Source organism: Nycticebus coucang, chromosome 21 (assembly GCF_027406575.1).
Source record: "Nycticebus coucang isolate mNycCou1 chromosome 21, mNycCou1.pri, whole genome shotgun sequence".
Lineage (NCBI taxonomy): Eukaryota > Metazoa > Chordata > Mammalia > Primates > Lorisidae > Nycticebus > Nycticebus coucang.
This window is the reverse complement of record NC_069800.1, coordinates 6,179,281-6,206,216: the sequence shown is the minus strand read 5'-3', so window position 1 is coordinate 6,206,216 and position 26,936 is coordinate 6,179,281.

The following is a 26,936-nucleotide window of genomic DNA, read 5'->3' as shown; positions in this document are numbered from 1 at the left end:
GCCGCGTACTGAAGTTCAGTTTCTGTGTCACTGCTTTCCTTTGAACACAAGCATCAGAGTAACTGAGCTGGGGATGAAGCTCATGGATGGTGAAGAAAGGGGACAGCGAGTGCATGGAGAAATTTCTCTTAGAGGAATTGAACAATAGAAGGAATGTAGAAAGTGTGGAAAGGGAGAGCTGTGCCATGTGCCGGCGTGTATTTATAGGAAGAAGTAACTCCTTTGGAAAATAAGAGCTTACATTTGGGAGCTGTTAGGCAATATCGAGTGAAGAGAAGAAGGAAAGACAAATGCAAGCACTGAAGGGCATATTAGAGTGGCCAAATTACGAGGAGGCAAAGGCAATCAAGAAACTGGATACTGTTAAGAAAGAATGAACATTTAATAAGGATGGGGCCAGAACTAGAAGGACAAGGCCATGACAACCCACACGCTACCTGGGCCCAAGTGAATGTCTTTGAGCAAAGTATTAAATTTCTACTTCTTTTATATCTCTCAGGAATATCCTTAAAAACAGAAACTGTAACAATTTTTACACTACGTATGTTAGAAAAACAAAGACAGAATATCTTGAAAACCTAGGTCTGAAAGATTGAGGGACATGAAGAAGTAGTGTGGCCAGATAACATGAAGGCACAGTAGGAAGAAGGGAAGGTCCCCTGGGCTCTCCCCCGGCAAGAGTCATCTCCCATTGCAAAATGTCTTGTCTCCTGAGGGAAGAATAGCAACATAATTTACAATATGAGGGTTAGTATTCCTATGTGGATAAGATGGAATATGAGCAAGTTACCTAGAGATGTTTAATCTCACTGAAATTAAAGGGGTTGTCACCTTTTGCTGAGATCTGACTCAGCTGTCCCAAATAAGGCTGCATCTCGGGCTCCAGGCAGTAGATTGTAAACCTACTCATAAATGTAAACAATAAAAAAGCATTTGTAATAAGTATTCAGGTTTTCTGAATTGACATTTCTAGAGGTTTATTAATACACTTTGAATTTCACATGTCAAATATCAAAAATAGTTATTTCTTCCTAGTATATTAGGCAGAAAAATACCTGACATAGCATGTACTGTATTTCTTCATTATCAAGCTAATGCAGACTATAGTAGCAGGTTATTTGTATACTCCATTCTGCTTTTTACATTTATCAAGAATAGAAAGTGTAAAATTTTTCTTAAAATTTTAATCATTTTAATCCAAACTCCCCTCATTTCCACTCCATGTATGCTTATTTAGTAGAGTCTGGGTGAAGATGGAAAACAGTAGTTGCACACTTTCCATGTAACCAAGAAGCAGACATTCTCTCTTCTTGGTTCCCTTTGTCCCCCCCACCTGGATGTTCCATGAATGTTGCATCACACTGCTTGGGATTCCTGAGCACGCCAGGCCCTTTTACTCTTCCTCTTCCTAGTCAGTGCTTTCTCTTTCTTCCCACAAGTACAACATTTGTTCAACATTGATCGAGATTAAAGGTCATCCCTGAAAAAACATTTCCACTTTATCCTGAGAGTCTTCCCCTTGTTCTTGCTCATACAACAGAGGGACATGTTGTGTTGGAAATGTTTGTTTAGGGTCCAATCTGTCCAATTAATTATGGTCCATTTTATGGCAAGAGCATCTTCCTGTACCCAGAATCTAGCACAGATCTTTGCACATTTGTGAGCACTTGAGAAACGAATGAATTTATTAAAATCAAATCAATTCTCCCCCCAAACAATGACTTTTTAGCTACAGCTATACTGTAATTTTTTTCCTACTCACATAAGCATTATGAGACTTTTAAGGAAGAATTTTCTGATCCTTTAGTTTAAGTAGACAAAGCATAAATAATGAGGGAAAACCTGTACAAATTGAAAAGCTCCACATCTTTGCTAGTTTAGTTAATCATGTAAACATTATTTACAACAAGCATTTTTCTGGCTTTAGATACCTAGTTGTGAACAAAATAAATCCTGACTTTAAGCATTTACTGAGGAGGGAAGAAAGGCCAGAGAGATGTAAATAGTAATTAAGAAATGGAAGCATAATAAAAGGTACAATCAGCGAATTACAGTGAAGAGTCATGGTATGAGACCTATTTTGATTTAGTTTCTGAGTAAGTTCTCCTTCATAAGTTGATTTAAGTATCTCATGACTCTTCACCAGTCTCTTACTTTATATTTTGTAAACATTTATGCACACATGCGCATACATGCAGTTTTAAAACTATTACATATTGAGACGGTTTTTAAACTATTACATATTTATCAAATAACCTCCTTAAAAATTATTCCCCTGCTGGCTTTTAAGCATATCTACTTACTTTCTTTAGTGAGAGAGCATTTCTTTTATTTCTTTTGATTCTTCCCCTGGCATATGGAAAGTGATACTTAGTCACTTAAATAATTTTATGTGGTTGTTTAAAATAATGAATGAAAATATTATGAAAAAAATCTGAAGCTAAGGATGTGACCAATTTGGAAACATGCTCTGGCTGCCTTTATCTGTGAATGGAGCAAACTGCACACCCTGCACATGCCCCTTCTCCTCTGCTTTCTTAACGCTTTGGAGGGCTGGTGTTTTGCTCTATCTGAGGTCAAACGGTTGCTAAAAAGTTGATGACCAGAGTTCCAGTGGTAGAAAGGTTCATTCAAAAGCAATATTACAGAGTAGGCCAAACTTAGATCAGACTGGAAAAGAGGATGCTGGGAGAAGTGAAGTCAGTACTTAAATGGAAAGGAAGGAGTATAGTGCTTGAAGCATGAGATAAAAATCTTTCTGTCAAGAGAACCAAGAAACAGAAGAGATTCTCAATTCCAGATCTTCCATTTCTATTCTTAGCTACGAATGTTCTGCATTTGACAAGCCTGAATAGTTAAGAATTGTAAGTGTGTGTGTGTGTGTGTTAGTAGGGCAGGAAAGGTCATTTAAATACGTGCATAAAAGGGAAATGAATTGGCTACCCCCAGAAGAGCTGTGTATAACCAGTTGGAAGTTGTGGTGGACACAGCTGCTCTTATCCTGTGATTCACAGTCACCGCTGACATTTTGGAATAGGGAATAACTACAGTCCCTGCTGAGATGTCACTGTTCAGTCTGCAGAACTCCTAAATTTCGTTCTCCCTGCTCAGAGAAGAAATCTAAAGCAAAATACACCTGGAGTGACTTTTGTCCTGCAGACTGGTTGTTTGCGCTGCCTCTGCTTGAGAACACGCAAAGAGCTTTTCAGTTCTTCTTAGTTGAAGAAGATCTCTGCTACCAAAATCCCATGTTTTTATAATCTGGTAGTGTCTTGGTAGGCAAATTAAACTCTGAATTAGCATCTTCCATGCTGTACATTTTGAGAGTGAAATTACATTACCTATACTTCTTTATGACAAAGACACATTTGTGAAAGTAAAAATAATCTATTTCTCTATGACAAATTTTATCTACAACATATTATTAATGTTTATTACATAATTGTAAATGAATTAAGAAAAGATTTAAGAATGTCTTATAAATTCCACTTGATAGAATTAATTATCCTATCTAGCCAAGTTTATAAATAAAGATTTTTCTATATACCGAGAAAGGTGCCCACCCAAATAAATCAGTAAAACCAACTGTTAGTCAGAGCCTGGCATTTAGCTCAAAATGGAAACAAGATAGGCTTGTCTTGGTTTATTCCTCCCAAAATGCATCATCTTGCAATTATTTTTCCACCTGCGTAAGTCAAGTTTGGGAACCTTACTTTGATAGTAATATTTCTCTCCTTTATAGGAACTGCCAATATTTATAACTTTATTCATTCTACAAATGGTACAGGAAGAATATTAAATGCTACTTTGATAGCTTCACAACAAATCCTGTATGAAATTTGGAGATAACGTCAACAGATTCTTTGGAGAAGGAAGATCCATCAAGTATTCCTCACAATGACAGAATGAAAAAAAAAGAAATGAAATCAGATAACATGCTCATTCTTCATTTGTTTCCCTTCCTACTACCTGTCCTTGTACCAATGCTGAGATCATCTTTGTATTCACTTTATACAACTGTTGGCATATATATAAATGAATTATTGGTTGAACCATTTTAAGATAATTTGTCGTACAGGAAAAGAGTGCACTCTCTCAAAAAGGATCTCGAATTGATTAAATACATAAAGAAATCTTGGATATGTGCCATATCTTGTGTTTATTGCCTAATCCATAAGGTATTTTCTATATGTTACAAAGCCCCCAACTATTCTTTTGGGGGGTGTAAATATATAAACAAAAATATTCAACTACACCATGCAAGTTATTTTCATTTATCCCCAAGCACCAATTTTTGTTAGATTCACATCTCATTGATTCTTTGACCGATATTTTTTGAGCATCTACAATGTGCCATGTGTAAAATCAGCTCAGCAAGGTGCAACAGAAGGGTGATTTCTTCTTCTCATGGAGCTTGTACATATCATGAATCTCTTACTCCACCCTCACAAAATTTCTTTAAAGTGCATGCTGTCATCATTCTTAGCTTATCTCATCTAGATCTTCCAAAAGATATGCTAAGTCATTTAAGTATAAAATAAGGGAGTTGGGATTTTCAGGTAGGGTCTGTATTTGGTTGATTGGTTGCTATTATAGACTGACTTGTGTCTCTCACCAAATTTTTATGTCGAAGTCTTAATGCCCAGCCCCTCAGAAAGTGGTGGTCTTAAGGAGATAGGGTCTTTAAAGAGATAAATAAAATAAGGTCATTAGGGAAGTCTTTATTCAACATGACTGGTCTCCTTATAAGAAAAGAAAATTTAGAAACATACAGAGATAGAGGGAACATCATGTGAAGATGCAGGAAGAAGACAGCCAAGGAGAGACACCGCAGAAGAAATCAGCACTGCCAATAACTTGATCTCCAAATTTCCAGCATCCAGAATTATAACAGAGTACATTGGTGTTCTTTAAACCACCCAGTCTGTTGTACACACTAAGAACACAGTGGACAGAAAAACCATCTGTTCTTATGCTAAACTTTGAAACTTGTGGATGTGAACTTGTTAAGAAAAAGATCTTTGTAGCTGTAATAAAATAAGAATATCATTACTACATCATCCTGGATTATTCACATGTGCCCTAAATCTATTATGTCCTTAAAAGAGGACACAGAGAGAGAAGGAGAAGTCCGTTGGGAGGCAGAGACAGAGACTGGGGTTATGCAGCTCTCAGACTCGGTGCCACCAAAAGGCTGGAAAAAGAAAGCAAGGATTCTCCCCTTAAGCCTTCAGGGGAAGTTTGGCCTTGATGATCCCTAGATTGGGATCCTGAACTGTGAAAGAATAATTTTCTCTTGTTATAAGCAACCCAGTTTGGGCTAATTTACTACAGCAGCATTAACAGAAGCCTGAAGTCTTCATCTGAAGAGTGTTTCCTACAGATTCTAAAGCCTGAGCTCTGCCTCACTGAGCTGCCTTTCAATCCATTGTACCAGACTCATTGAAATTCCTGGAGAAAAAAGCAGAATTGTCAAAAGTGATTGTTAGTTTCATAAATGCCCTCAAGTTGGCTGAATGATGATTCCTCTTTGAAAAATAATTTGTGAGCATTTTATTTCCTAATCTGCTGTGTTATTTTAATGAAATCTTGGTATTATAATTTCTCCTACTGCCCCAAACCTCTAATTTATTCTGAACAAGAGATATGCCCGTTTTAACTTAAATTACATAAGAAGTGAATTTTAAAATACTATTTCCAGCTATGCAAACATTCCCTTCTTCAGTATTTACAATTCCCTCCACTGCTTTGCCATACCAACTCACATACTCTTTATGTCCTAGCACTGATATGATTATAAAAGAAAATATGTTAAATAGATCCTAAATCTAAAGAAGGCCCCCTAGAGAAGCAAAAGACATGGGATGAGAGAGGTGTGAGGAGGTACCCCCATAAAATTCTTTGATCATTTTTCACACTACTCTGGAGAGAGATAGGCGCGAAAGCAGTCCTGCTGATTATCTGGTTAATTCCTTCCATCATGAACATGAGAGCCCTTCTGTTCAGATATGTTTGTATGGCTCTGTGTGGAAGGGTAGCTGCTGGTACCCATTCCTTTTCTGAGAAGGAAAGCAAGACCTTAGGTATTAGAGGTTAGCAAGCAGATAGCAGGGCTCTGGTTGGACTAGTTGCTGACAGTTTGGTGGGAAAGCTCCATGTGATTCCAAGTGCAGGCAGCTTCATGGTCTTGTTTGCTGGAGTGATCCTTAACGACTCTGTCTCTGAAGGACTACGGTAGTCAAGATCTTGTCTTATGGAAATTAATAACTGTTAGGAGAAACAAGAAAAATTTATAGACAAGAAAAAATTGGCTGTAGTGCCTGCTTTACCACTAATTAACTTGGCAACCAAGGCTTATTTATTTTATTTTTTGAGCTTTAACCAACTTAATAAAACCACTTTGAAAGTTGTATATAAAGTCAAGAAGAATTTCTATACATATGCAATAAATCATATCATTATATTTTATCTTATAATCTAAAGACTTCATGAGAGAATAAACCACTGCCACTGTCCTAATCTCCTGGAGAAATCAACAGGTGGCAGGGGCTGGTCTAGCATTTTGTCACTTCAGGTTTTTAAAGAAATTAATACAAAGGTGGTGACAAAAGGTCTCCCAATTCCCACCATCTTTCTCCTAATAGCATCTGACACTTCTTGAGATTTTCTCTCGTAAGGAGAGGCACACATAATCAGGAGCAAACTGGCAGGACATAGTTTTGATTAATTGGCTACGGATTGCCAAAACAATTAATAGAAATGTCAGTAAGTGTACACAAAATCCAGGTATTTTTTTCTTACCTACACGAGAAATGTTTTCACTTCAAAACTTGATAAATGATAACTTGGGAGGTTGATGGCCTTGAGGCAGGAAGTAGGTCCTACTGAGAGCTTCGGAGTGTAAGTCAGCATGGACAGAGGACAGAGCTGACAGACAGGAGTCAGGTCACCTTCCTCTGTGCTCACAAGCTTCAACGGGGATGCCAACCAGGACGGCAGAACTGTCAGCCAGCATCAGCTGCATGTGCAGGCCAGTAAAATTTCCTCCTATGCTTATCAACCCCTCACCCCAGAGTTTTTGATATAGTGAGACTCTAAGTCCTCCATGACTTAGTAGATTAATATGGCTCTCTGAGTATTATCTGTGGGTTCATTTCACATGCTAAGACATGGTCTAGAAAGACCAACTTGAGGGAAATAAATACATATAAAATTGAGATGATTGAAAACTAAAGTCCACTTTAATCTCTCACATTTGCTGCTGATGAAATGAGATTCTGAGATTCAGAGAAATCAAATGGCAGCACTGTGACAAGAATGCAATAATTACTGGGTTCAGTGTATGCAGACTCACTGAACAGTTGGCTCACTGCCACTCTTACACCACTGAAGTAACTGACTAGTTCCCGGAATAGAATTCCTTCACACCAAAAGGCATTATTAATGACCATGTCCAGAACCTTGGAAACTTTTCTACAAATTGACATATTTCAAATTCGAAAATGTAAGACAACAATCTTTGATAGTCCCAACAGGTAAACAACTAAGACAGCATGAAATAATTTATGCTTAAATATAAGCTTTTTGATGTTATATTTACCTCTTCATATTTGAAACCTTGGAACATGTTTTCAGTGGAAATGTAAAAACTGTGTTTACTTTTGAAAATACATTAGCAAGAAAAGGAAGATTGAAGTCAAGACTACGAAAGTCATAAATGAAAATGTGCTTTTACTTTATTTTTATATTTTCAGTGTTCTAGGGTTCCTTGGTACCTTGTAGTTTTTATTTCTGTTGTTTTTAGACACAAAGTGTTTTGGCCTCATTTAAATGATTTTCTGACTGACAGACGTATCCAGGGTTTGGAGAACACGGCACAGCACTGAGCATTGTGGGATTCAATGAGCAGGTCTTAAACCTATTGTAAAGAATATTTTTCTTTATCAACCTCTATTCTTCTGACTTCAAAATTTTTAAACAGATGTTTTAGACAGATTTTTTTCTGCTTTTCATGTTTCCATGGGGTTGTCCCTCACCTGCTTAATCACTTCTTTGCCCAATAAAGGAAAACAAAATGAATATAAAACACACATTCTGACTTCCCTTGTGAGAAGAAAGGTTCCTTTTAGATTTCTCTACCTTTGTTCACTTTTTCCCCCTTGAGACAGAGTCTCATTCTGTTGCCCTAGGCTACAGTGCAGTGGCATCAGCAACCGAAATTCCTGGTTTAAGGGATCCCCCTGCCTCAGCCTCCAAAGTAGCTAGGACTACAGGCAACTGCCCCAACACCCATCTAATTTTAATTCTGTTTTTAGTAAATGGGTCTCACTGCTGCTTAGGCTGATCTGGAACTCCTGAGGGCACATGATCCCCACTGCTCTGGATTCCAGAGTTCTAGGATTACAGGTGTGAGCCATGGCACCTGACCTGTCCACATTTGCTCTACAGGTAGAGAGTTAACATGAAATTAATAAACATGAAATTAAATTCTGTGCATGCTAGGACTCCTGAGTATGTGGATCACCTCCATGCTCCCAAAGTTTGGCATTTCCTCCATGTTTGCAATTTCCTGAATGATCGAGCTCTTTAACCAATGCCTTTCCTTTGTCTAGTCTGATGACCACATCATATTTCTGATTGAAACCAGAATGAAAAGGAAAAAATAGGGAATATCAATATAGAGATATTGAAAGCCCAATGTAAGAAGTTAATAGTGTTCATATGAAAAGAGCAAAGAAATGGAGTACTCAGGACAAAGGAAGCTACACATCATGTGTCTGTGGGTTTTTAGTTTGATTTCACATAAAAATCACTTTTCTATGAATATCTGGCACACTGGCAAGGCAGGTTTTGCAGAACATGTTCTCTCTCTCACTCTTTCTCTGTGTGTGTGTGTATACACACGTACATGCACACACACACATATATATGGGGTGCAAATATATATATATACACATGTGTATACAGTTTATAAGGTAATTTATACATATATAAATTTTATACATAAATAAAGACAGGCTGGAATGCTAAATGCAACCTTTTATGGATTCTTACGTTCCTAAAGTTGTATTCAATGTATGTTTTTTAATGAAGTATGTAAGTATATAAAATTTACATATTTTATTTTTATATCCTCAATGTTCCAGCGTTCTTTATAATATTATGAATTATATGGATGAAGTTTATACATATATAAGTAAACACGTTCTATATGAGCTTATATACATATGTACCTTGATTACTTATGTATAAATATAAGTATATAAAAATATGTATATATATGTGAGTGTGTATATGCCCACACACGCGCAAACACACACACACCCTCTGATGTAAGCACTGGAGCAGTTACTCTAAGGCCAGAAGTAGCCAAGTGTAATGAACTTGCAGTCAGTGGGGCTGCCTTAGACAAGGAAGTGGAGTAGTGAGACACAACGCAGCATAGTACTGTTATCAACTTACATCCCTGGAAGAAAACTATTTCTCTGTGGGAGAGATGTCTGTGACATACTCTGTTCAGGGAGCCAAAAAATTCAAGTAAATATGTTTAAGACTTATTTACTGCAAAGCCTTCCCACCACCAGGTTGGAAAGAAACAGTAATTTCAGAGAGGACTTGGACTATCTAAGTCAAATAGCAGTGCCAGATGGATTCATTATAGAAATGCTCGCTGGGAATTCTTTAGAGTGTTAGAGAATTTAAATAGCAATTGAGGGTGAAGGTTATTGAAATTTAAATTATATCATAGAGTAGTACAATATCAACCTCATCCTCCTCCCGAAATCTTTTCTCCTCTGAACAGTCTGAAATGTGTAATATTACCGTTCCCGCAATCCTGTGTCTCTGAAATGTAAGTAGGCATTCTGCAATAAAGTACAGCGAGGTGAGAAGGGAAAGGTGAGGCAGAATCTGTCCAGTAATGAACACAACAGCAGTGCTCTCATTTTTCTGAACGAGCTCAGGATTTGCTATTATTCCAGGCACAGCAGTGATATTTCTATCTTTGGTGGTCTGCTTTCTGTGAACTCACTCTTGAATCTGCATCTCCATCTTTATTATGATACCGTCATCCAATTAATAACTTTTTGCTTAAACTATCTACACAGGAATTAATTATTGGAAACTGATCCCTGATTAATGTATACAGGAAATTTGACTTCTTCACAATCTACAAGTCAAGGGAGAGGGAAAATCAGCTTATGTGTAGAGCACAGCTATCACAGTGAAGAGAGCATTCAAATAAATAACAAGAAATCAAATGAGGTATGGACACATTCACATAGGGAGTTTGCATATACAGACCAAATTCTTCAGTTTTCTGAATGGAATATTGTCCACAGCTATCTGGAGCATACAAGTATTTCTCCCAGCCTCACTTGGGCAAAGGCATTGAAATCCCCCTCATTCTGGGCTGGCACAGTGTGGTCTCTCCCTGGTATGCAACTCCTCAGTCTCCTTGACTTCAATGACCCCTCCCCTCTCTCCATCAGATAGTTATGTCGCAACCAGCTCTCATAACCTATCAAACACGTCAATTGAAATCCTAAAATTTCTCCCCCATTTTTGTTTTTCACAATAGACTTTTAGGTGAATTGAGCCTTTGACAACATTCTGGTTTAATTTTAGTTTTTTGTTTTTATTTTTCTTTTTTTAACCATTCCTCCTAAAATGTATAGGCTACTCTTCTTCCCTTTCCTCAACTTTCTCTTACTTTTTGGTGTGTATCAGATAATCAGCTGTTTTGACTGCTACATTTCCTGTAGGGAGGACATAATCTCTTTGTTCAGGAAAAACTGGCCAATGAAACATGGAAGGAGTATTCATTGCATCTTGACAATAATTTTATTAATCGACGATGTAGAACAATTAACTTTGAAACTCATCTGAGAAAATATTTTACATATGTCATGGCCGAATATTACTATGGTCACCTTCAAAGTATTCCCTTTGTCGATTTTGTGACCATAGCGATAGTCTGCAATGAGTTATGTAGCACTTTTTCTAGGATGTGTTTGTCAACTTAATTTTCAGACCACGTATGATGACAGCTCTGAAGGGTGGACTAGGTGCTGGCATTGGTTCATTCAAATCACTCCAAGATGACCATAGTGATAATCAGCAATAATCAGCAATGATGTATATAGCACCTTTTATAGGATGAGTTGCAAACTTAATTTTCCTGCCTTATCTGTGTGTATCTGGCACTAAATACACTCCAATGATCCATTTTATTTTTTGCTAGTCAAGAAAAGTCTATCAGTATTCACTCCTAAGAGAACATCTGTCTTTCTAGCTCCTTAAGAAGATAAAAGATATTATATGTGACCTTCTCTTTCTAAGTGAAAGTCGATACCACATATTAACTCCTACCTAAAACTAATTTTACATCAGAGTGCACATTTTATTCTTACTAATCTTCCAGGATCATCTTTCACTAATTACCACTTACCAATATTCTTATGTGTATTTTCAATTATTTGAATTATATTGGGTTTTCCTCCTTTAATATATTTGAACAAGTATAAACTCTTAAAAAAAAAGAAAAAAGTGAGAAAAATGGAAGAATATTTGCTACTCTCAGCTTTCTAATAAGAAGATGGTCCTGGGGCGGCGCCTGTGGCTCACTGAGTAGGGCGCCGGCCCCATATGCCAAGGGTGGTGGGTTCAAACCCAGCCCCGGCCAAACTGCAACAACAACAACAACAACAACAACAACAACAAAAAAGAAGACAGTCCTGAAGGATTACTCTGTAAGTAGCCAACAGAGTGAATAAAACAGCCCTGTCAGTGAGACTGCAAAGGTATTCAGGACTCCAGCAAGGGGGAGTTGAAATAGGAGCAAGAGTAGGACTGTGTGGAGAAGTGTGCATGGAAAAAAAAGAAAAAAACAAGAGTAATTAAAAAAAAAAAAGTACAGGACAGAGGCAGCCAGACGGTAGAATTACAGTGTCCAGAGGGACTTCATTTGATGCTATGTGGTTTAATATTTTGGAGGGAAAGAAAGTTAAAAAATTATTCAGAAATTCTGGTATTGTACTTGGGAGATAATTTCAGGACACTTGAACACTCACATGAAGCCACAGTAATTATCTACATATATCTTTCCTATTGTAAATAATATTCTTTCAGACTGGATATATGTTTTGGTAGACGTGAGTTTCAAATACATTATATTTAATATCAACACAAGGGGTTCTTACACAATAAAGGTTACAGAGACTGGGTTGATAACATTTTAGAAACTACACTAATTCTAACAATAGTAAGAGAAATTACTATTCCGATTAAATAAATAACACATTTCTATAAAAATAAGTAACAAACATTTAGAAATTACAAGTGTCATAATTTAGATGAGGATAAGAATATGGATGACAGATGCCTCTTTTCTAAACCACTTGATTATTAGATAGTATACTTTTACATTAATTATCACAAAATTATTTAGGCAAAGCTGCTATATGCAGGTATCTGTTTTGTATCCCAATTTATCAATTATGTTATTTATTAGTAAATCTATAAAACTCCAGAGTAGTAACAAGGCTGATCCTTAATAAAGTTTAATGTTCTAAAAAAAAAAGTGGCATAATATATGTCATGAAACTGGAGCTATAGTGAGTAAGCCATTTTAATTGAAAGGACAATTTGCATAGTCAAATAGTAATTATTCAACATGAAAATTAGGTCAGGAAGGTCAGCTGAAATTTGCTGACCTTAATATATATTGAAAAACCAAAGTAGCAGCTGACTAATTTAATAGCCCAAATACATGCGGCATATGTAAATTAACATTTTGTATCAATAATGTGTGACAGATTAGGTATTTGGGTGACTCTATTTCTTAGAAAGTATCCCATTTTAAATATTACATAAGATTTCCTTGAGAAATTCACTGTTACTAAAAAATAAATCCTGGTAACAGGCATTGTTACAAAATCACTTTGATGAGATGAGATCTTGTGGAAATAGAAGAGATGGGAAGTAAAGGTGCAAAATTTCCTCTTGTTTATGTCTTGCTACATCAAGTAATGAAAATTATATTCCCTTGAAAGAAAGGATTAATATAGCATCTGAAAACTGATATTATCACGAGACATTGCAAAGCCTTAAAACTCTTTTATTTACCTATTTTTCTTTGTATAAAGTGATATCAATGAGATTAAAATGATTACACACACCAGCATTGGGTAAGGTAGAAGATAGGTTAATGGAGGTTAGACAGCAAAACTCAGATTTAATTTTATGTAAGTAAACAAAGGTTTTCTTCTTCTAAAGCCCTTTTACTTTAGAATAATGAACACAGCCGCGGAGATGGGTTATGAATGAAAATGTAATCAGCCTGCATTTGAGTTCAGGATATAATTATCTTACTTGTATAAACATGTTATGATGGTCCAATGTAAACCAGGCTCTGGCTGGACAGGTAGTTTATCCAAAAGGAAATTTGGGATGATAATGTCATAACAATTATAACAATTTTTATGAGAACTGATTTCTTGTAAAGAAAAATTTTCTAGAATATTATTTGAACTTATGATTGAATTCAAACATGGCATTTTGTTAAATTATTGATAATGAAAATGTATGTTCAATCTAAATGGGCTGCCTATAGCCATCTGGAATGGTACACCAGTAGAGTGCGGCAGCATCAATAAAAAAGTAATCTTCCGCCTTATACCTGTCATGAGTAGTACTTGTTTCAAGTCAGAGATAGAAAGTATCTATTTTATGCAAAATTTTAAGCATACTTGAAAGAAAGAAATTTCTAGAAATGGTAATGTTAAAATGATTATTAATTGCTAATTAAGAACGTCTTCACCCTTTCATAAGTTATTGAGCAACCACTTTAAATCAATCCATGAGCTAATAGAAAGATACATAAGGTTAGGTAAAAGATTTAAGATTCAATCTCAAGGAATATATATTGTATAGTTTAGACAACTAAATCACAAATGAAAAATGCTTCCCTGAGTTAAAAACATCTGTAACACTAACGTGACTATTTTCACATCAAATCCTTTATTTTGATCATCTTCATTGTCAAGTAACATTTCTGCCCAGGACATATAATAAAATTTTAACATAAATTATTAAAATTTATAATTGAAACAATATACATATTCATGTGGCACTCTGTGATACCTCAGTGTATGTATATATTTGTATAATGATTAGATCAGGATAATTACCATATCCATAACTTTAAACATTTACCCTTTGTTGCTTATAACATTCAAAATCATCTCTCCTTGCGATCTGGAAATATATACTACTTTGTTATTAGTTATAATAACCCTACTATGTAATAGAAGTCAAGAATTTATATTTTTTCCTGTTTATCTGTAACTTTGTACACATTTACCAACCTCTCCTGGAACCTCCTTTGTCTTATTCTGCCCAGCCTCTGGTAATCACTGTTTTACTGTCTACTTCCATGAATCGACTTCTTTGATTCCATATGTGGGCAAGATTATGTGGTGTCTGTCTTTCCAGGCACAGCTTATTTAACTATTATATTCTCCTTAGCATTTCATTCAGTTTTATGGCCAAATGTATTGTGTATGTGTTTTTATAAAAGCATTTTCTTTATCCATTTATCTGTAAATGGGAATTTAGACTGATTCTTCACGTTGGCTATTGTGAGTAGTGCTTCAATAAACATGGAAGTGCAGACCTCTCTTCAATGTACTGATCATTGCCTTACTTGAGTTACTAGTCATATGATACTTTTTAATTTTTTGAGGAAATATCCTGCTATTTTCTATAATGGTTATACTAATTTAAAATCCATCAACAATATGTAAGAGTTTCCCTCCCTTTTTCTACATCCCAATCAGCAATGGTTACTTTTTGTGGTTTTGAAAATGGCCAGACGAGGCTGAATTGATATTTCATTGGGGTTTTGATTTGTATTTACCTGATGATTAGTCTAGTTGAGCATGTTTTAATAACTATTTGCTCTTTGTACGTCTCCTTTCAAAATCTATCTACCTTGTGTCTATTGCCCATTTTCTAAAAAGTTTTTTGTTCTTTTTGACTATTGTTCTTTTTGACCGTTCTGCATATTAATCCTTTATTTGATGCTTATTTTGCTAATACTTTCTCTCATTTTTCAGGTGGTATTTTTATTATACCAATTGTTTTCTGTGATGTACAGAAAGGTTTTGATTTTGATGTAATCTCATTTGTCTATTTTTGCCATTATTGCATTATTACTTTTGTCTTCTTCTTTTTATTTTTTTACTTCTCATTAAAAAATTCTTGCCTAACCCAGTGACCTGATGTGTTTCCCCTATGTTATCTTCAGTAGTTTTTCAGTTTCAGGTCTTATATTTATGTCTTTATTTCATTAAGAATCATTTTTAGTATGTGGTGAAGAGACACCATATTTTTAGTATGTGGTGAAGAGACATGGGTCCAGGTGTTTTTAAAATTTTTTCCTATAATATCTAGTTTTCCCTGCCCCATTTATTGAAGAGAATGTTCTTTCCCCAATACGCTTTTTTGGCACCTTTATCAAAAATCAGATGGGTATAAATGCATGGATTTATTTCTAAATTCTCTATTCTGTTTAATTTATGCATGTTATTTATTTTTATGCCAGTGCCAAAGTATTAGGGTGATTATACATTTATACTATACTTTGAAGTCATAGAGTGTGATATCTCCAGCTTCTTTCTTTTCCTCAAGATAGATTTGGCTATCTGGGATTTTTTATCTTTACATATAATTTTTTTCTATTTCTGTGAAGAATGCTATTGGTATTTTGATAGGGATTGCATTAGATCTTACGTTGTTTAGAAAACTAACATAGATGTCCTAGAAATATTAATTATTCTAATCCACGAACACACCTTTCCATATATTTGTGTTCTCTTCAATTTCTTTGATCAATGCTTTCTAGTTGCATTGGAGAGATCTTTCACCCCCAGATATTTATTCCTAGGTGTTTATTAACTATTATAAATGGAATTTCTTTCTTGACTTCTTTGTTTTAAATAGTTTGCAATTGTTATATACAAAGGTACTGATTTTTTATGTTGACTTTTGTTTCCTACAGTTTTATTATATTTATTTATTAGTTCTCACAGTTTATTTTTGATGGAGTCTTCAGACTTTTCTGTATATATGATCATGTTGTCTACAATCAAGAACAATTTGTATTCTCATTTCCAAATGCATGTCCTTCTTTTCTTTTGTCTGACTGCTATAGCTAGAATGTCTAGAACTCTGTCAAATAAAAGTGGTTAAAGTCCACATGCTTGTCCTATTCCAGATCTTAGAGGATGTTAAAGCAAGAAGATGATTTTAACCCTCTAAGCAAACATAAAGCCAAGGAAAAGGAAAAGACAGGGTAAAGAGAAACTGAACAATGAATAAAAATATGTGACTTCAGGCTGGGCGTGGTGGTTCACACCTGTAGTCCCAGCGCTGTGGGAGGCCCAGGCGGGTGGATTGCCTGAGCTCAGAGGTTCGAGACCTGTATGAACAGCAGTGAGCCAGAGTAAGATCCCGTCTCTACTAACATCAAGAACATCGCCAGAGGAAGACAAAAAAGAGTACTTCAAACAAAGAATGAACAAGGAAGTTGAAATAAAAAAAAATATATATATATATATGCCTTCATAGAAGAAGCATATATTTTTCACACATCAGTAGGTTGAGCATAGTTCACAATAACTATTTGTACATTTTAAAATAGGTAGAAAATAATTAAAATTTCTCTAGTTGATAGAAAAGGCAAATATTTACGGTGATGAATATCTCAAGTACACTGATATGATTTGTAAAAATTATGTGAATTCTTAAATTTAAATTCTGATGCCAAACTAGTACTATGTACTATTACATAACAATAAAAAAATTGGAAAACCAAAAGAGATGCACTAAAAATAATAGGAATTAAAGCATAGTACCAAAGAAAATTACATAATCACAAGGAAGATAATAAAGAGGAAATAAATGAAGAAAGAAGTTACAAAACAAATAGAAAACATGCAACAGAATGGCAGCAGCAAGTCCTTGCCTATCAATCATAATATTGAATGAAAATGGACTAAATTCTCCAATTAAAAAATACATGCATAAACATTTATGTATGGCATACATAACAGATAATTATGTATTGTTGCTGCATAAATATAAAAAAAGACACATATGCTGCCTACAAGAAAGTCACTTCATGTATAAAGACATGCATAGAATGAGTGTAAAGGAATGGGAAAAAATATTTTACAGAAATGGGCACTGAAAAAAGAACAGAAGTAGCTAGACTTACAAAGATAAAGCAGGCTTTTACTCAAAAGTGATTTTTAAAATTACAAATAAAATCAGTTTATAATAATAAGTGGTCAATAATCAACTATAAATACAGAGGCTGCACCAAAAATGTATACACATTTTAAGGAAAGAAAAAACTGTCACATTTGACTTCTGCAAATATAAGAGGTGCTTAGTATGACTTGTATTAATCTTTTGTTATCAGTATATATTATTAGAATTTTAATACAGTTTCTTCCTTTCTTAAAATATGTATGCATGTATGCATTTTTTAGCACCTTCTGTATATATATGAACCCAACATTGGAGCAGTAATATGTAAAGAAAGTATTAACAGACTTATGGGGAAAGATCAGTTGCCAGACAATAATACTAGTAGACTTCAACACCACAATTTCAACAGTACTGACATCATCCATGTAGAAAATCAGCCAGGAAACATAGGAGTTAAAGCCATTCTAAACCAAATGGATCTGACATATACTTACAAAACAATCCATCTAACAACTGAAACATACACATTCTTCTCAACAACCCATGAAATGTTCAGCCTAAACTATATGTTAGGCTACAACATATCTTAATAAATATTAAAAACTTAAATTATACCAAGTATTTTTTTTCTGACCAAAAGGAAATGAAACTAGAAACCAACAGAAGGAGCTTTGGAAATGGAAAAAGTACATGGAAAGTAAACCAGATCTCATGACCAAACAAATGATCTAATGAAGAAATTTGAAATATAAAATTTCTTGATGTAATTGAAAATACAAAATCTAGGGGATACATCCAAAGTTATTTAGAGACCCATTTCTATCTATAAAAGTCTACATAAAAAAAGTAAAGGTGTCTCAAATAAACAATCTAGTCTCAAGGAACAATCTAGTTCGAGAAACTAGAAAAACAAGAAGAGTTTAAATCTTCATTTAGTAGAAAACAAGAAATAATAAATATTAGAGTAGAAATAAAATAGTGATTAAAGAACAATAAAAAAGATAAATGAAAGAGCTTGGTTTTTTAAGCACCATTTTATTAAAACATCAAAACAACTTGTAAAAATAGTATTTAAATAATATTTTTGATAAAGGAGCTAAATGTCTGGGAAATGTCCGCATTATGAATCAGTAAGTGATACATTATAAAACAGAGATTTGACTCAGTTTTTGTTCAAGTGTTCCTTCTTCAATAGAATACTACACACTTGTTAAAATATTAATGAAGTCTTATTGAGTTTCTATACTATCATCAAAATAAAAAATAATCTCACTTAAATATCAATTACTTATTTGCCCAAGATTAGGTATAGTTTAATGACTGAGGATCAAATCAATGATTTTGGATTAAGAAGGACATAGAGTAAGGCATTGTTTATTTCTTTCTTTCTTTCTTTTTTTTTTTTTTTGTAGAGACAGAGTCTCACTTTATAGCCCTCGGTAGAGTGCCGTGGCCTCACACAGCTCACAGCAACCTCCAACTCCTGGGCTTCAGCGTTTCTGTTGCCTCAGCCTCCCGAGTAGCTGGGACTACAGGTGCCCGCTACAACGCCCGGCTATTTTTTGGTTGCAGGTCAGCCGGGGCTGGGTTTGAACCCTCCACACTCGGTATATGGGGCTGGCGCCCTACTGACTGAGCCACAGGCGCCGCCCTTATTTATTTCTTTGTAATGTGATAAAGTCTGACTTAAACAGCCCTTTTATGAGAGTATATTTAAGGACTTTTTTTCATATTATGGAAATACTGACATAAAAATATCAGTTTGGGTGGATAGATGGCTGAAATTCAAGTTCATATAGTTATACTATGGTCAAAAATAGATAGTTATTTTTATATTATTTAATATTTATCTCTAAATATGAGTTCTAATGACAAAAATTGAGATGGAATAATTCTGTTGTTACAGAATACAATATATTGTTGACGAACTCAAAACAGTACCTTATATATATTTGTACCCTTTAAATGGAAGCTATTTTTTTTACAGCATGTCAGAATGTTACAGATTCTTTTTCTCCTCTTCTTTATCAAGTCTATTTGATTTTTGTTAATTTTTAGGTTAATAAGAGGGTACATTAATATTATTTAATTTACTTTAAGTATAATCTTACTTAAAAGTGCTTGTTTTCTGTTCATAAAATTAGCTAAATCTAGTAGTTCACAAAATTATACAGTTATGCAAGGATTATGAGGAAATAAATACATTTATTAGGGAACAATACAAATGTTTCAACTCTTTTTCTTATGATATTTCAAGAAGGGATTTTTATTTTATTAATATATAAGTATTTAACAGTAATGCAAAGAGACTGGACTTGTTAAAAAGCTTAAAGTCAGATTCCAAATCCTATGCTTTCATTTGTGTAAATGTAAAAAGTGCTCAAGTATTCAAAAGTGCTTTGAATCAAATTATGATAAGATTAGGAAAAATTAAAATTCATATCCTTGGTAAATACAGCAATTCAAGTCTAGCCTTGTAATTAGAATGCTGAATTATTAGATGGAGATGAGATGAGTTTTTCTTGGGTGAATGAATATTCACTATATATCCCAAGACACATTTCAATTTCACCAACATTCTAAACGTGCTCTCATCATTGTGCTCTCCTGATTTATAGTATTTTCCTCAATCACACTTCCTGTATTTTAACAAACTCTGTCTATCAGTGATGAATTAAGTTCATTTTTTTCTAGTTAATTTTAGTCCATACAACACTCCCTTGCTTCAACGACTGGGAAAAGAGTTGGTATCCGGATGTTTTAAATATATAAATATGTTCAGATGCTATTGAAATCACTATACGGTTACTTCCTTTCAAAATAGTTCAGAAGATTTACAACAAACTGTTCAGAATATTTAAACAGTAGAAGAGAATAATTTAACATAAAATTTAATTGAACAATACTATGATATAGTGAAAATATTTGGCAGATCTACACACTTGTGTATACATGTGATTAACACTTACTTAAAATCAAATAGATCTTATAATTTCCTAATTTCAAGTGGCAATATTGATTCATTTTAGTTTATGGATACTAAGCACCTTATGCAATTTAGACATCAATATTAGGAGAAAAGAAGAATATCTAGAAGGATCCAAAAAGAGGGCAATGTTTAAAACTTCCTTTTAAATTAGCAAGGTGACATCATTCTATTTTTTATAATTTTACTGTAATCTCTATGAATATATATCCAGGCTAACTATAATTTCTGCTGTGTTTCTATGTTAGTGGTTTTTTGATGAATAAGTTGTAACATGAAATTGTCAGAATGCATAATTAATAATAAGGCATATCATACAGACTGGGTCAGGTAGCCTATATTGCAATCAACACTCACAGTTATATATGGACCTTGGTCAGGTCACTTAATGATTCTGTGCCACAATTATCTCACATGCTATAGAACAAGGATAATACTGGTAATTCTACTTCAGAAAGCTCTTGTGGGGATTCAGTAGGTCATCACGAAGAACTCAAAGCAGCACCTTATATATTTGTACCCTTCAAATGGAAGCTACTTGTTGTTTTACAGCGTTTTGTGATTTTCAAATCATCCTTTTAAAGTTGTATATATTCCTGGAGGAGGAAATTTTTTTCCATTACTCTTTTATTGGGGAAGAATAAATGTTGGAAAAGCTTCCACTATACAAAGAAATAAATAATTTTAATCTCGGAAAAGATATTACTGGCACCTTCAGAAGGGGAGACTCAGAGCATGAGTTAAGTTCCACAGTGTTATATAGCAATGAAATTAATTCTAATACAATATTTTAAAATGTAAAATAAATATTAATGTTAAATATATCTAAAAGTAAAGAAATAAAAATGTTTATATCAGCTGGAGTCAATAATTTTGTACTACCGAAATATAGAAATATGTTGGTTGTAACAAAAAATTACACATAACTTTTTTTTTGACTAAACAAATATTTCATGGAATGGGTTTTATCACAAAGTCTGACTGATTTTTTTATATGTGAATTGAATTAGACATCACTTGCGCAACAAATGGATGTTCTAAGGGAAATTGGCAAACTTCCACAGACATAATTGGAAAAAATGCAAATAAGCATGCCTTTCTAGGGCGAAATTTGGAACAATGTATGCTTTTGAGAATCTATCAAGAGAAAATAAGAAATATCAAAAGTGTACTTAGGCAAAGCACTAATACAGAACAAGGAGCCAGCAATTCAATGCGGAAGGCCTCACTTTGGTCCCAGTACACATCAATTTCTAAGATTTAGTGGTTAAGTTACATAGCATCAATATCCTAATACGATTCAAATTTCAGCTTCCACAGTATATTATTGGAGCAGTTTCATGAAGTACAAACATTGCAGCCATCTTTTCAGTCCAAAATTCATTATGTAAAACCAGGTGTACATCATAATGAGCAAATATGTCACTTTTCTCAAAGTTTGCACGTCTGTAATTCAGTTTATGCACAAAGAGTAATGCACATAGTTGTGTTATTTCCTTGCTCTCAGTAATAAACACAGGTGATGTTGAGTAAATAAACACAGGTGATGTTGAGTAAATGGTTAATAAAAGGGAAAGTGCACAAAGCAGAAAATAATAACCCTAGTAGTCAAATTTAAATCAAATATAAATGGAGTTATAGAAGAAATATATGACCATTTGTTCCTAGAATGTTAACATTGCTGCTGTCCAAGGGGTTATACATATGAAGGTAGAAAATATTATGAAGGCATCATTGCCATAATTACCAAAGAATTTATGGTAAAAAGAGATGATGATGTCTCAGAAGTGACTACAGGAAAAAATAAACAAAAAACCTTCACATTAAAACCACTCTTGGAAATATTACACAACCCTGAAACACAAAAATAAAATGATTCAAACTTAGGAAGAGTATGAAGGCATAGGCAAGGTGCTCATTCCATACCTTATGAAATAGGAAGGCTAACATTGTTGAAATGATTCTTGAGCAGGTTTTTACAAAGAAATACAACAATTAGTTCTCAATTTGCTAATGATTTAAATAACAGTGTATAGAATGAATATTAGATTATCGTGTTTTACTTTCTCTCTGCATATAAAAGTAAAAATAAGAAAATTTAATGTTGTGATGAAAATGTTTGCAGATAATAAAATAATCGTAATTTTTCTTTCTCATTATCAAGATCACTTTGCATGCTTTCAGCCTGCATGGCAATTTTACATTCCTGTAATATCTTGCAAAATGAGGTACTTGTATTTAACACTGAGTATTTACAGCTTAGGGATTAATAAAAGTTTCATTTCTGGCAATGAACATACACTACTCTTATTAAATATATGCACATTAATAAAATAATGGAAAGTACCTATATTTATATACATATGTAGATTGAGTTGTTTACTTTCCAGTTCAATTTTTCTGCCACCCACATACTCCCATCTCATTTATTTGGGGTGGGAAAGAGGTTGATGAATTATTTATAAATATTGTACAGTTTTAAAAGAGAAAAACATAAATATGAACTTACTTGAGGATTTTATTATGAATTTTAGGTTACATAGAGTAATCAAAGTTTTTGTTTACTTTTTTTATAAACAAAGAAAATCATTATGTCAGACATGATCTGAATTTACATTAAATAGTCTTTCCTGTTTCTCATTGATATCGATGATAAAAGTGTTAAGTCAATCTATACTTTTTAAATCATTAATACAAAGCAAACAAATGAGGCAAAATCTGATGGCAAAAACAATAAGCTAATGCATATCCAAAGAAAAGTTTCAATTATATCAGTGATTTATGAGAAAGTCAGATCCAAATACATCCCAATGATCATGCACCAAGTGTTGTTTCAAATCAGACATAAAATAGGCTTAAATTTATGTGATAATTTTCAAATAATGTAGTTTCCTGGGACTCATTAACGTTATGACAAATAACAAGAAGAAATGTACATTTTTTTCTATTTCACTAAATGAATACTCCCCCATAGAATAAAAATAATAATAATTAAAAAAAAATGCAGGTCAGCAAACTTTAGTACTACCACTGAAGAATTTTCCATATTATTTGCTGTTAGTTTACAGAAATAGAATTTATACTGATGAGATTTCAGGAAGACCACCATCTTGCTACATTTAGTTATCAATTCTAATTCTTATTTGTAGATTCCTTAGGAATTTCCTAGTTAATAATTATGTTTTCTGCAAAGTGGGTAGGTTTACTTTTTCCAGTTTCAATCTGTATTCCTTTTTTTGTATGTTTTATTTCAGCAGTGACTTGAAATGAAGCAGAACTTTGTATTGTTTTGAACTTCACATATTTTATGAATTTACTTCTTTAATAGATGAGGGTTTTTTTTTTTTTTTTTTTTTTTTTGTAGAGACAGAGTCTCACTTTATGGCCCTCAGTAGAGTGCCGTGGCGTCACACAGCTCACAGCAACCTCCAACTCCTGGGCTTAAGCGATTCTCTTGCCTCAGCCTCCCGAGTAGCTGGGACTACAGGCGCCCGCTACAACGCCCGGCTATTTTTTGGTTGCAGTTTGGCCGGGGCCGGGTTTGAACCCGTCACCCTCGGTATATGGGGCCGGCGCCTTACCGACTGAGCCACAGGCGCCGCGCAATAGATGAGGGTTTTAATTTTAACACAATTTTACAGAAAATGTATGCATATTTTTCTCTACTCAGTCCCAAGGAGAGAGAGATAGGTTTATTTCTTATCTTCTTCCATGCAACTAGATTAATTTACCCTTACATTGAATGTGTATTCTCAGGATTTCTAGGGTTTTGCAGTATTGTCTTATTAGTTTCTAGGGCGTGAGCATCTGGAGATTTTATCCCCTTTCCAATATAATCATTTAACAGAAGCCTAATACAACCGAAGTTCAGTGAAGAGCCTCAGGCTGATAATCAGCTTTGGAATCTGTGTTTGCCTTCTAGGATTGCCATTTTCATTTCATTTGGGGGCAAGGTATGTTTATTGCTTTTATGCTAATTCTTTGATGTATTTAAAAAAGTTTAAAATCCCCTCTACACTGTACTATATACAGTTATAATGGTGAACCAGAGTTTTAATATGTACCCATAATAATTAACAATTTAAGTAACATCCAAACAAAACGAAAAACCAAAGAAACACAAGTGGCTAAAATAAATAAATAAATAAATAACCTTACTTTTTAAAAAATTGGGGAAGCATAATTAAACAGGTAAATATATTAAGAACAATATCTTGGACATAAAAAATTAAATATTGTTTTCTCACAATTTAGAATTTAGACATAGCATGGTATTACAGATAATTCATGCTAGAGAGAACTCCCATGCATGAACATAAAAGGATAATAGACAATACATTAATTGAATAAACCCATCTTATCAGAGTAGATATTTGCTAGAATATTTTCTTCTATGAAGCTAAATGAAAACATGGTATTTGAATAATGTGAATTTTAATAGTGGATAAAAATGAGAGTAAAAATGAGAAGAAATACACATTGTCAAGGAAGCTGAGTCAAGAGCTCCAGTGAATTGAGTGATGAGGGAACCCCCATATTCCCTGAGTGCTTAGTATGTGCAGAACACAGCTTTATGAGCTCCTAAAAATTTTTATGTAATCTGAAAGCTAATCCTGAATATGAGAGTTGATATAAATATTGTTAGATGAGGTCTAACCTATCTATAGTTAGGAATAATTAAATGTCCAAACTAAAATAGCTTATAGAGAGTGAAGCTGTATTTTGAAATGAAGGTTTTTTTTTAATTAATAATCACAGTGTTTTATCATTTTAACCCAAAATGAAGTGTGATAAATTCAGTGTTTCTTTCTTTCTTTTTTTTTAAACCAGGTGGGATCAATAATGCATCTATTATGTTACTAATTTTTTACTATTTTATTAATCTAATAAAAATAAAGTGTTCATTGTTATATCAAAGCAGTCTCATGTTTTCATGTACTAACTGGGCAATTGTCAACTAGGTTAAATGGTTAAAACTAAGGTAGTTGTCACAAATAATTAAAATTGTATAAAATCATATAACTACATTAAAAAGTGCACATGATTCATAAACATGCTTTTTTTTAATATAGACAAATGGCAAAAAATATGCGAAAAAATACTCAACATCTAAAATAATCAAGGAAATGCAAGTAAACTCCTAATCAACTACCACCTTGTCCCTGACAGGACGACCATTAGTGATAAGGCAAAAAATGGTGGATGCTGGTGTGATAGCAGAGAGAAGGGAGTTCTTATACATTGTAAGTGGGACTATAAATTTGTACAGCCTCTATGAAAAACAGTATAGCGATTTCTCAAAGAAATAAATGTAGACTTACCATTTGACTCAGCAATCCCACTCCTGTGTACCTACACACGTACACACACACACACACACACACACACACACACACACACACACAAAGTTATTTTATCAGTAAGTACCCTCCACTTGCGTATTTATTGCAGTGCATGTCATACTATCTAAGATGTGGAATGAACCTAAGTGTGCATCATTTCATGAGTGGATTAACAAATATGGTATATATATTATGGGGATAGATAGATAGACAGATGGATGGATAGACAGATAATAGATAGATAAGCTACTACAAAAATTTTGAGAGAGACTGTTATGATCCATCATTTCACTTCCAAGAAACACAGTTGGCAGTGCCCTTTCAAACCGTGCAAGTTTCAACCTCCTCGACTTATTTGTGCTGCTGACAGGGCTTCATTTGTTTTTGTGTGGATTTTACATTTCTTGATTTTTGTATATCTCAAAGCCTTGTAACGACCCATGTGTGTGTGTATATATATCCACCATGCATGCTGTTCATCCAGAAGAAGAAATAAATTAATGTCCTTTGCAGCTCTTTGTATGGAAATGGAAACCATTTTCCTAAGTGAAGTGTCCCAGGAAGGGAAAGACAAACATCAGGTTTGCTCTCCAATAATTTGGAAATAATTGCCTGACACACACAGGCATGGAGAGAAGTAAAAGTCCTTGGAACTCAAAAAGGGGGTAGGAGAGGAAAGGAGGGGTAAAATCTTATGTATCAGGTACAATCAACACTATTTGAGTGATAGGAACAGTAATAGTCCCAACTTCAGATTCCATTAACAAACGCTATCCATGTATAGAAGCATTCATACCCCTTAATTATTTGAAGGGAAAAAAATAATAATAATTACCTATTGTTTTAGTGCATATTATTCTGGTGATAGTTACTTGAAGCCCCGACTTCAGCATTATATAATTCATCCATGTAACAAAAACACTTTTACTCTCTAAATCAATTGAAATTAAATTAATTAATCAATTACTTTTTAAAACTAATTATAATAACATTGACCATTGTTCATATACTTTACATCATATACTAATAATTCTCACAAAATCCATATGTATTGAAGTAATCATTTTAAATTAGATGAATTTGTGGCACACAAAGGTTAAAGTAAAAATTACTGGGGTCCAAGATATAAAGAGACTTTTTTTCATTCAGTTTATATCTGCATCTACTTCTATGTCTATATCCATATTTATGTCTATGTATTTTTAGGAGAAGTGCCTTTGCCTGTAGTCCTAATTATTCTTCTATGGCTAATATCCAGAATCTATAAAGAACTCAAACAAGAAAAATAACCGTCAATAAAAAGTGGATAAAAGACATAAACAACTTTTCAAAAT